Source organism: Hyla sarda, unplaced genomic scaffold (genome assembly GCF_029499605.1).
Source record: "Hyla sarda isolate aHylSar1 unplaced genomic scaffold, aHylSar1.hap1 scaffold_131, whole genome shotgun sequence".
Lineage (NCBI taxonomy): Eukaryota > Metazoa > Chordata > Amphibia > Anura > Hylidae > Hyla > Hyla sarda.
Genome location: NW_026607934.1, coordinates 431,903 through 444,287, shown reverse-complemented (window position 1 = coordinate 444,287; position 12,385 = coordinate 431,903). Strand labels below are relative to the sequence as shown.

Below are 12,385 nucleotides of genomic sequence, written 5' to 3'. Positions count from 1 at the left end.
TCCTTAATTGGATCATTTGAGTAGCCAGCACACCTGTGCAGGTAGGGCATGACATGATAGGCAGCTGCCTTGATAGCGGGTGGGTGCTGAATGTTCCTAATTGACAAAATAAGATTAATGCTTATGAAGAAATATAAAATCTCATCCCTTCCCCAATATCGCGCCACACCCCTACCCCTTAATTCCCTGGTTGAACTTGATGGACATATGTCTTTTTTCGACCGTACTAACTATGTAACTATGTAACATAACATGGGGGGGGGGTCTCCTGGCTGTTCACACAGGTGTGTCATTGCTGTACATTGACCATGCATTGCTTCTGTGGTATTGCAAAGGCAAAGACAAATGCTTCCAGCCATCCATTGCACTAATGGATTGGTCATCAGCTGGCTGTCTATGTCCCGCATCAATATAGACCAAAGTACAGAGGGTTAGGCTATGCTATTGTGCACCTACCTGATGCATCAGAAGGTGCGAGGCCCTTGCTAAATTCTGTGCACAGACTTTGAGATCTATACTTTAGACTGTATCTAAACCTGCTCCAACATGGACTGACATTCTGGCCTACTTTCAGCCGATGCGACTTGTCTGTCGCTGAACAGTCGCTTTTTATGTATTCAGCACCTATGTATAATGTTGTAAAAATGCTCTAGAAGCTAAAGTCGCAGAAATGTCACACATATTTGGCCTGCAACTTTCTGTGCGACAAATTCAGACAGGAAAAATCAGTATAAATCCTTAGAAAATTATCCCCCAGTGTCTCCATCTGCTGGCGGTATTGAATAAGCATTGCTGCACTGATGGGGTATGCATTAGACGAAAAAAAAGAAGAAAAAGAAGAATAATACGCCCAGAAAAGAGGCGAAAAGGAGAAAAACGTAAAAAAACGTGAAAAAAAAGTAAGAGGAAGAGAAGGGAAAAAAAGGTGGAAATGGGTTTAAAAGTGATTTCGGCGGAGAAATATATATATATATATATATATATATATATATATATATATATATATACGCGCACACACACACATATATATAAACGTATTCTCCGTTGAGATATTGCAGCCGCTGCTGTGTCCAGGCCCAGGAGCCTTAGCACTGTGCTGTGATGTCACTCAATACCACTGACATCACTAGGTGTAAACAACATCTCTCCTTTGCTGTGTATGTGACTATGGAGCTGTTTGGTGATGTCGTCTATTATGGCCTTCATAGAAGCAACAGGAGATTGTTGCATCCATCTAGAACCCTCAGAACTACAGTGCTATGATGTCACTCACTTCCACAGGCCTTGCAGAGTGTAAACAACAACAACCCAGCTTTGTTGTGTATGTAACCATAGGGATTTGTGATGTCACCTAGAACCTTCACAGCAGCGACAGCTTTATGAGGAGCATCAGCACTGCTCTGCCTGAGCAGAACCATCACCGCCATAGGTTGTCAAATAACCCGGATTTAACCCACACAGGTAAGTCCAATGGGGTGCAGGCATGTCCTCTATGCTTACAGCTTCCCGTGGGTGTTGGTTTGATACCGTTTGGGGACAGCCAAGGAGGCATCTGCAGGCAACAAAGGTAGGTGTGTGCTTGTGTGTGTGTTTCCTATGCAGATCCTAAGCCCAGTGTCACATGCAAGTAGGAGGAGTAAGAAGGGTTCCTGGCAAATCCGGGTTATGGATTGCATTTAAAAAGGCCCCGTGGGAGTGCAATGGGCCCCTGTCTTGCTGCTTAGCAATAATGGTATGGGTTTAGGTTCTGCTGTGTGTACTGGTGGTTGACTGCCCCCCAGCCCAGAGTGTGCATGGAAAATTGTCTGGCAGCCTCCCTGACAGCAAGCAGTGATAGTGCCCATGAAGGGCACCTTGTTGGGCCCGCCCCTTTCACGGTTATCGCTTCTCGGCCTTTTGGCTAAGATCAAGTGTAGTATCTGTTCTTATCAGTTTAATATCTGATACGTCCCCTATCTGGGGACCATATATTAAATGGATTTTTGAGAACGGGGGCCGATTTCGAAGCTTGCTTCCGTCGCCCTATGCATTGACCCGATATGGCAGTATCTTCGGGTACAGTGCACCACCCCCTTACAGGGTTAAAAAGAAAGATTCCTACTTTCATTGCTACCTGCTTACTGGCTAGCCAGCTAGCCAGCCCTGTGGGCCTTGCTGCTGCTGCAGCCAAAAAACAAAAGGTGGTGCTGCTGCTGCTTCTGCTGCTTCTGCTTCTGCTTGTGTCTGGCCGCTGTTGGAGCGTCCAGGCACAGGACTTCTGCTGCTGCTGACTAAATGGCCTCCTTAATTGGATCATTTGAGTAGCCAGCACACCTGTGCAGGTAGGGCATGACATGATAGGCAGCTGCCTTGATAGCGGGTGGGTGCTGAATGTTCCTAATTGACAAAATAAGATTAATGCTTATGAAGAAATATAAAATCTCATCCCTTCCCCAATATCGCGCCACACCCCTACCCCTTAATTCCCTGGTTGAACTTGATGGACATATGTCTTTTTTCGACCGTACTAACTATGTAACTATGTAACATAACATGGGGGGGGGGGGTCTCCTGGCTGTTCACACAGGTGTGTCATTGCTGTACATTGACCATGCATTGCTTCTGTGGTATTGCAAAGGCAAAGACAAATGCTTCCAGCCATCCATTGCACTAATGGATTGGTCATCAGCTGGCTGTCTATGTCCCGCATCAATATAGACCAAAGTACAGAGGGTTAGGCTATGCTATTGTGCACCTACCTGATGCATCAGAAGGTGCGAGGCCCTTGCTAAATTCTGTGCACAGACTTTGAGATCTATACTTTAGACTGTATCTAAACCTGCTCCAACATGGACTGACATTCTGGCCTACTTTCAGCCGATGCGACTTGTCTGTCGCTGAACAGTCGCTTTTTATGTATTCAGCACCTATGTATAATGTTGTAAAAATGCTCTAGAAGCTAAAGTCGCAGAAATGTCACACATATTTGGCCTGCAACTTTCTGTGCGACAAATTCAGACAGGAAAAATCAGTATAAATCCTTAGAAAATTATCCCCCAGTGTCTCCATCTGCTGGCGGTATTGAATAAGCATTGCTGCACTGATGGGGTATGCATTAGACGAAAAAAAAGAAGAAAAAGAAGAATAATACGCCCAGAAAAGAGGCGAAAAGGAGAAAAACGTAAAAAAACGTGAAAAAAAAGTAAGAGGAAGAGAAGGGAAAAAAAGGTGGAAATGGGTTTAAAAGTGATTTCGGCGGAGAAATATATATATATATATATATATATATATATATATATATATATACGCGCACACACACACATATATATAAACGTATTCTCCGTTGAGATATTGCAGCCGCTGCTGTGTCCAGGCCCAGGAGCCTTAGCACTGTGCTGTGATGTCACTCAATACCACTGACATCACTAGGTGTAAACAACATCTCTCCTTTGCTGTGTATGTGACTATGGAGCTGTTTGGTGATGTCGTCTATTATGGCCTTCATAGAAGCAACAGGAGATTGTTGCATCCATCTAGAACCCTCAGAACTACAGTGCTATGATGTCACTCACTTCCACAGGCCTTGCAGAGTGTAAACAACAACAACCCAGCTTTGTTGTGTATGTAACCATAGGGATTTGTGATGTCACCTAGAACCTTCACAGCAGCGACAGCTTTATGAGGAGCATCAGCACTGCTCTGCCTGAGCAGAACCATCACCGCCATAGGTTGTCAAATAACCCGGATTTAACCCACACAGGTAAGTCCAATGGGGTGCAGGCATGTCCTCTATGCTTACAGCTTCCCGTGGGTGTTGGTTTGATACCGTTTGGGGACAGCCAAGGAGGCATCTGCAGGCAACAAAGGTAGGTGTGTGCTTGTGTGTGTGTTTCCTATGCAGATCCTAAGCCCAGTGTCACATGCAAGTAGGAGGAGTAAGAAGGGTTCCTGGCAAATCCGGGTTATGGATTGCATTTAAAAAGGCCCCGTGGGAGTGCAATGGGCCCCTGTCTTGCTGCTTAGCAATAATGGTATGGGTTTAGGTTCTGCTGTGTGTACTGGTGGTTGACTGCCCCCCAGCCCAGAGTGTGCATGGAAAATTGTCTGGCAGCCTCCCTGACAGCAAGCAGTGATAGTGCCCATGAAGGGCACCTTGTTGGGCCCGCCCCTTTCACGGTTATCGCTTCTCGGCCTTTTGGCTAAGATCAAGTGTAGTATCTGTTCTTATCAGTTTAATATCTGATACGTCCCCTATCTGGGGACCATATATTAAATGGATTTTTGAGAACGGGGGCCGATTTCGAAGCTTGCTTCCGTCGCCCTATGCATTGACCCGATATGGCAGTATCTTCGGGTACAGTGCACCACCCCCTTACAGGGTTAAAAAGAAAGATTCCTACTTTCATTGCTACCTGCTTGCTGGCTAGCCAGCTAGCCAGCCCTGTGGGCCTTGCTGCTGCTGCAGCCAAAAAACAAAAGGTGGTGCTGCTGCTGCTTCTGCTGCTTCTGCTTCTGCTTGTGTCTGGCCGCTGTTGGAGCGTCCAGGCACAGGACTTCTGCTGCTGCTGACTAAATGGCCTCCTTAATTGGATCATTTGAGTAGCCAGCACACCTGTGCAGGTAGGGCATGACATGATAGGCAGCTGCCTTGATAGCGGGTGGGTGCTGAATGTTCCTAATTGACAAAATAAGATTAATGCTTATGAAGAAATATAAAATGTCATCCCTTCCCCAATATCGCGCCACACCCCTACCCCTTAATTCCCTGGTTGAACTTGATGGACATATGTCTTTTTTCGACCGTACTAACTATGTAACTATGTAACATAACATGGGGGGGGGGGGGGGTCTCCTGGCTGTTCACACAGGTGTGTCATTGCTGTACATTGACCATGCATTGCTTCTGTGGTATTGCAAAGGCAAAGACAAATGCTTCCAGCCATCCATTGCACTAATGGATTGGTCATCAGCTGGCTGTCTATGTCCCGCATCAATATAGACCAAAGTACAGAGGGTTAGGCTATGCTATTGTGCACCTACCTGATGCATCAGAAGGTGCGAGGCCCTTGCTAAATTTTGTGCACAGACTTTGAGATCTATACTTTAGACTGTATCTAAACCTGCTCCAACATGGACTGACATTCTGGCCTACTTTCAGCCGATGCGACTTGTCTGTCGCTGAACAGTCGCTTTTTATGTATTCAGCACCTATGTATAATGTTGAAAAATGCTCTAGAAGCTAAAGTCGCAGAAATGTCACACATATTTGGCCTGCAACTTTCTGTGCGACAAATTCAGACAGGAAAAATCAGTATAAATCCTTAGAAAATTATCCCCCAGTGTCTCCATCTGCTGGCGGTATTGAATAAGCATTGCTGCACTGATGGGGTATGCATTAGACGAAAAAAAGAAGAAAAAGAAGAATAATACGCCCAGAAAAGAGGCGAAAAGGAGAAAAACGTAAAAAAACGTGAAAAAAAAGTAAGAGGAAGAGAAGGGAAAAAAAGGTGGAAATGGGTTTAAAAGTGATTTCGGCGGAGAAATATATATATATATATATATATATATATATATATATATATATACGCGCACACACACACATATATATAAACGTATTCTCCGTTGAGATATTGCAGCCGCTGCTGTGTCCAGGCCCAGGAGCCTTAGCACTGTGCTGTGATGTCACTCAATACCACTGACATCACTAGGTGTAAACAACATCTCTCCTTTGCTGTGTATGTGACTATGGAGCTGTTTGGTGATGTCGTCTATTATGGCCTTCATAGAAGCAACAGGAGATTGTTGCATCCATCTAGAACCCTCAGAACTACAGTGCTATGATGTCACTCACTTCCACAGGCCTTGCAGAGTGTAAACAACAACAACCCAGCTTTGTTGTGTATGTAACCATAGGGATTTGTGATGTCACCTAGAACCTTCACAGCAGCGACAGCTTTATGAGGAGCATCAGCACTGCTCTGCCTGAGCAGAACCATCACCGCCATAGGTTGTCAAATAACCCGGATTTAACCCACACAGGTAAGTCCAATGGGGTGCAGGCATGTCCTCTATGCTTACAGCTTCCCGTGGGTGTTGGTTTGATACCGTTTGGGGACAGCCAAGGAGGCATCTGCAGGCAACAAAGGTAGGTGTGTGCTTGTGTGTGTGTTTCCTATGCAGATCCTAAGCCCAGTGTCACATGCAAGTAGGAGGAGTAAGAAGGGTTCCTGGCAAATCCGGGTTATGGATTGCATTTAAAAAGGCCCCGTGGGAGTGCAATGGGCCCCTGTCTTGCTGCTTAGCAATAATGGTATGGGTTTAGGTTCTGCTGTGTGTACTGGTGGTTGACTGCCCCCCAGCCCAGAGTGTGCATGGAAAATTGTCTGGCAGCCTCCCTGACAGCAAGCAGTGATAGTGCCCATGAAGGGCACCTTGTTGGGCCCGCCCCTTTCACGGTTATCGCTTCTCGGCCTTTTGGCTAAGATCAAGTGTAGTATCTGTTCTTATCAGTTTAATATCTGATACGTCCCCTATCTGGGGACCATATATTAAATGGATTTTTGAGAACGGGGGCCGATTTCGAAGCTTGCTTCCGTCGCCCTATGCATTGACCCGATATGGCAGTATCTTCGGGTACAGTGCACCACCCCCTTACAGGGTTAAAAAGAAAGATTCCTACTTTCATTGCTACCTGCTTGCTGGCTAGCCAGCTAGCCAGCCCTGTGGGCCTTGCTGCTGCTGCAGCCAAAAAACAAAAGGTGGTGCTGCTGCTGCTTCTGCTGCTTCTGCTTCTGCTTGTGTCTGGCCGCTGTTGGAGCGTCCAGGCACAGGACTTCTGCTGCTGCTGACTAAATGGCCTCCTTAATTGGATCATTTGAGTAGCCAGCACACCTGTGCAGGTAGGGCATGACATGATAGGCAGCTGCCTTGATAGCGGGTGGGTGCTGAATGTTCCTAATTGACAAAATAAGATTAATGCTTATGAAGAAATATAAAATCTCATCCCTTCCCCAATATCGCGCCACACCCCTACCCCTTAATTCCCTGGTTGAACTTGATGGACATATGTCTTTTTTCGACCTTACTAACTATGTAACTATGTAACATAACATGGGGGGGGGGGGGGGGTCTCCTGGCTGTTCACACAGGTGTGTCATTGCTGTACATTGACCATGCATTGCTTCTGTGGTATTGCAAAGGCAAAGACAAATGCTTCCAGCCATCCATTGCACTAATGGATTGGTCATCAGCTGGCTGTCTATGTCCCGCATCAATATAGACCAAAGTACAGAGGGTTAGGCTATGCTATTGTGCACCTACCTGATGCATCAGAAGGTGCGAGGCCCTTGCTAAATTCTGTGCACAGACTTTGAGATCTATACTTTAGACTGTATCTAAACCTGCTCCAACATGGACTGACATTCTGGCCTACTTTCAGCCGATGTGACTTGTCTGTCGCTGAACAGTCGCTTTTTATGTATTCAGCACCTATGTATAATGTTGAAAAATGCTCTAGAAGCTAAAGTCGCAGAAATGTCACACATATTTGGCCTGCAACTTTCTGTGCGACAAATTCAGACAGGAAAAATCAGTATAAATCCTTAGAAAATTATCCCCCAGTGTCTCCATCTGCTGGCGGTATTGAATAAGCATTGCTGCACTGATGGGGTATGCATTAGACGAAAAAAAGAAGAAAAAGAAGAATAATACGCCCAGAAAAGAGGCGAAAAGGAGAAAAACGTAAAAAAACGTGAAAAAAAAGTAAGAGGAAGAGAAGGGAAAAAAAGGTGGAAATGGGTTTAAAAGTGATTTTGGCGGAGAATATATATATATATATATATATATATATATATATATATATATATATACGCGCACACACACACATATATATAAACGTATTCTCCGTTGAGATATTGCAGCCGCTGCTGTGTCCAGGCCCAGGAGCCTTAGCACTGTGCTGTGATGTCACTCAATACCACTGACATCACTAGGTGTAAACAACATCTCTCCTTTGCTGTGTATGTGACTATGGAGCTGTTTGGTGATGTCGTCTATTATGGCCTTCATAGAAGCAACAGGAGATTGTTGCATCCATCTAGAACCCTCAGAACTACAGTGCTATGATGTCACTCACTTCCACAGGCCTTGCAGAGTGTAAACAACAACAACCCAGCTTTGTTGTGTATGTAACCATAGGGATTTGTGATGTCACCTAGAACCTTCACAGCAGCGACAGCTTTATGAGGAGCATCAGCACTGCTCTGCCTGAGCAGAACCATCACCGCCATAGGTTGTCAAATAACCCGGATTTAACCCACACAGGTAAGTCCAATGGGGTGCAGGCATGTCCTCTATGCTTACAGCTTCCCGTGGGTGTTGGTTTGATACCGTTTGGGGACAGCCAAGGAGGCATCTGCAGGCAACAAAGGTAGGTGTGTGCTTGTGTGTGTGTTTCCTATGCAGATCCTAAGCCCAGTGTCACATGCAAGTAGGAGGAGTAAGAAGGGTTCCTGGCAAATCCGGGTTATGGATTGCATTTAAAAAGGCCCCGTGGGAGTGCAATGGGCCCCTGTCTTGCTGCTTAGCAATAATGGTATGGGTTTAGGTTCTGCTGTGTGTACTGGTGGTTGACTGCCCCCCAGCCCAGAGTGTGCATGGAAAATTGTCTGGCAGCCTCCCTGACAGCAAGCAGTGATAGTGCCCATGAAGGGCACCTTGTTGGGCCCGCCCCTTTCACGGTTATCGCTTCTCGGCCTTTTGGCTAAGATCAAGTGTAGTATCTGTTCTTATCAGTTTAATATCTGATACGTCCCCTATCTGGGGACCATATATTAAATGGATTTTTGAGAACGGGGGCCGATTTCGAAGCTTGCTTCCGTCGCCCTATGCATTGACCCGATATGGCAGTATCTTCGGGTACAGTGCACCACCCCCTTACAGGGTTAAAAAGAAAGATTCCTACTTTCATTGCTACCTGCTTGCTGGCTAGCCAGCTAGCCAGCCCTGTGGGCCTTGCTGCTGCTGCAGCCAAAAAACAAAAGGTGGTGCTGCTGCTGCTTCTGCTGCTTCTGCTTCTGCTTGTGTCTGGCCGCTGTTGGAGCGTCCAGGCACAGGACTTCTGCTGCTGCTGACTAAATGGCCTCCTTAATTGGATCATTTGAGTAGCCAGCACACCTGTGCAGGTAGGGCATGACATGATAGGCAGCTGCCTTGATAGCGGGTGGGTGCTGAATGTTCCTAATTGACAAAATAAGATTAATGCTTATGAAGAAATATAAAATCTCATCCCTTCCCCAATATCGCGCCACACCCCTACCCCTTAATTCCCTGGTTGAACTTGATGGACATATGTCTTTTTTCGACCGTACTAACTATGTAACTATGTAACATAACATGGGGGGGGGGGGGGGGGGGGGGGTCTCCTGGCTGTTCACACAGGTGTGTCATTGCTGTACATTGACCATGCATTGCTTCTGTGGTATTGCAAAGGCAAAGACAAATGCTTCCAGCCATCCATTGCACTAATGGATTGGTCATCAGCTGGCTGTCTATGTCCCGCATCAATATAGACCAAAGTACAGAGGGTTAGGCTATGCTATTGTGCACCTACCTGATGCATCAGAAGGTGCGAGGCCCTTGCTAAATTCTGTGCACAGACTTTGAGATCTATACTTTAGACTGTATCTAAACCTGCTCCAACATGGACCGACATTCTGGCCTACTTTCAGCCGATGCGACTTGTCTGTCGCTGAACAGTCGCTTTTTATGTATTCAGCACCTATGTATAATGTTGTAAAAATGCTCTAGAAGCTAAAGTCGCAGAAATGTCACACATATTTGGCCTGCAACTTTCTGTGCGACAAATTCAGACAGGAAAAATCAGTATAAATCCTTAGAAAATTATCCCCCAGTGTCTCCATCTGCTGGCGGTATTGAATAAGCATTGCTGCACTGATGGGGTATGCATTAGACGAAAAAAAAGAAGAAAAAGAAGAATAATACGCCCAGAAAAGAGGCGAAAAGGAGAAAAACGTAAAAAAACGTGAAAAAAAAGTAAGAGGAAGAGAAGGGAAAAAAAGGTGGAAATGGGTTTAAAAGTGATTTTGGCGGAGAAATATATATATATATATATATATATATATATATATATATATATATATACGCGCACACACACACATATATATAAACGTATTCTCCGTTGAGATATTGCAGCCGCTGCTGTGTCCAGGCCCAGGAGCCTTAGCACTGTGCTGTGATGTCACTCAATACCACTGACATCACTAGGTGTAAACAACATCTCTCCTTTGCTGTGTATGTGACTATGGAGCTGTTTGGTGATGTCGTCTATTATGGCCTTCATAGAAGCAACAGGAGATTGTTGCATCCATCTAGAACCCTCAGAACTACAGTGCTATGATGTCACTCACTTCCACAGGCCTTGCAGAGTGTAAACAACAACAACCCAGCTTTGTTGTGTATGTAACCATAGGGATTTGTGATGTCACCTAGAACCTTCACAGCAGCGACAGCTTTATGAGGAGCATCAGCACTGCTCTGCCTGAGCAGAACCATCACCGCCATAGGTTGTCAAATAACCCGGATTTAACCCACACAGGTAAGTCCAATGGGGTGCAGGCATGTCCTCTATGCTTACAGCTTCCCGTGGGTGTTGGTTTGATACCGTTTGGGGACAGCCAAGGAGGCATCTGCAGGCAACAAAGGTAGGTGTGTGCTTGTGTGTGTGTTTCCTATGCAGATCCTAAGCCCAGTGTCACATGCAAGTAGGAGGAGTAAGAAGGGTTCCTGGCAAATCCGGGTTATGGATTGCATTTAAAAAGGCCCCGTGGGAGTGCAATGGGCCCCTGTCTTGCTGCTTAGCAATAATGGTATGGGTTTAGGTTCTGCTGTGTGTACTGGTGGTTGACTGCCCCCCAGCCCAGAGTGTGCATGGAAAATTGTCTGGCAGCCTCCCTGACAGCAAGCAGTGATAGTGCCCATGAAGGGCACCTTGTTGGGCCCGCCCCTTTCACGGTTATCGCTTCTCGGCCTTTTGGCTAAGATCAAGTGTAGTATCTGTTCTTATCAGTTTAATATCTGATACGTCCCCTATCTGGGGACCATATATTAAATGGATTTTTGAGAACGGGGGCCGATTTCGAAGTCGCCCTATGCATTGACCCGATATGGCAGTATCTTCGGGTACAGTGCACCACCCCCTTACAGGGTTAAAAAGAAAGATTCCTACTTTCATTGCTACCTGCTTGCTGGCTAGCCAGCTAGCCAGCCCTGTGGCCTTGCTGCTGCTGCAGCCAAAAAACAAAAGGTGGTGCTGCTGCTGCTTCTGCTGCTTCTGCTTCTGCTTGTGTCTGGCCGCTGTTGGAGCGTCCAGGCACAGGACTTCTGCTGCTGCTGACTAAATGGCCTCCTTAATTGGATCATTTGAGTAGCCAGCACACCTGTGCAGGTAGGGCATGACATGATAGGCAGCTGCCTTGATAGCGGTGGGTGCTGAATGTTCCTAATTGACAAAATAAGATTAATGCTTATGAAGAAATATAAAAATAAAATCTCATCCCTTCCCCAATATCGCGCCACACCCCTACCCCTTAATTCCCTGGTTGAACTTGATGGACATATGTCTTTTTTCGACCGTACTAACTATGTAACTATGTAACATAACATGGGGGGGGGGGGGGTCTCCTGGCTGTTCACACAGGTGTGTCATTGCTGTACATTGACCATGCATTGCTTCTGTGGTATTGCAAAGGCAAAGACAAATGCTTCCAGCCATCCATTGCACTAATGGATTGGTCATCAGCTGGCTGTCTATGTCCCGCATCAATATAGACCAAAGTACAGAGGGTTAGGCTATGCTATTGTGCACCTACCTGATGCATCAGAAGGTGCGAGGCCCTTGCTAAATTCTGTGCACAGACTTTGAGATCTATACTTTAGACTGTATCTAAACCTGCTCCAACATGGACTGACATTCTGGCCTACTTTCAGCCGATGCGACTTGTCTGTCGCTGAACAGTCGCTTTTTATGTATTCAGCACCTATGTATAATGTTGTAAAAATGCTCTAGAAGCTAAAGTCGCAGAAATGTCACACATATTTGGCCTGCAACTTTCTGTGCGACAAATTCAGACAGGAAAAATCAGTATAAATCCTTAGAAAATTATCCCCCAGTGTCTCCATCTGCTGGCGGTATTGAATAAGCATTGCTGCACTGATGGGGTATGCATTAGACGAAAAAAAAGAAGAAAAAGAAGAATAATACGCCCAGAAAAGAGGCGAAAAGGAGAAAAACGTAAAAAAACGTGAAAAAAAAGTAAGAGGAAGAGAAGGGAAAAAAAGGTGGAAATGGGTTTAAAAGTGATTTCGGCGGAGAAATATATATATATAT

At 45.7% G+C, this 12,385-nt stretch overlaps 4 non-coding genes and 1 pseudogene across 4 annotated transcripts; all 5 read left to right on the top strand.

Moving 5' to 3' along the window:
• Window positions 1–1,880: 1,880 nt before the first annotated feature.
• Window positions 1,881–2,071, top strand: LOC130305254 (U2 spliceosomal RNA). The gene has a single exon (XR_008854852.1). It is a non-coding gene; the product is annotated as a U2 spliceosomal RNA (small nuclear RNA).
• A 2,087-nt stretch (window positions 2,072–4,158) lies between these two features.
• LOC130305253 (U2 spliceosomal RNA) lies at window positions 4,159–4,349 on the top strand. Its single transcript, XR_008854851.1, has one exon. It is a non-coding gene; the product is annotated as a U2 spliceosomal RNA (small nuclear RNA).
• Window positions 4,350–6,437: 2,088 nt separating this feature from the next.
• LOC130305252 (U2 spliceosomal RNA) lies at window positions 6,438–6,628 on the top strand. Its single transcript, XR_008854850.1, has one exon. It is a non-coding gene; the product is annotated as a U2 spliceosomal RNA (small nuclear RNA).
• A 2,092-nt stretch (window positions 6,629–8,720) lies between these two features.
• Window positions 8,721–8,911, top strand: LOC130305251 (U2 spliceosomal RNA). Its single transcript, XR_008854849.1, has one exon. It is a non-coding gene; the product is annotated as a U2 spliceosomal RNA (small nuclear RNA).
• A 2,102-nt stretch (window positions 8,912–11,013) lies between these two features.
• On the top strand, window positions 11,014–11,194 carry LOC130305351 (U2 spliceosomal RNA; annotated as a pseudogene).
• Window positions 11,195–12,385: the final 1,191 nt, after the last annotated feature.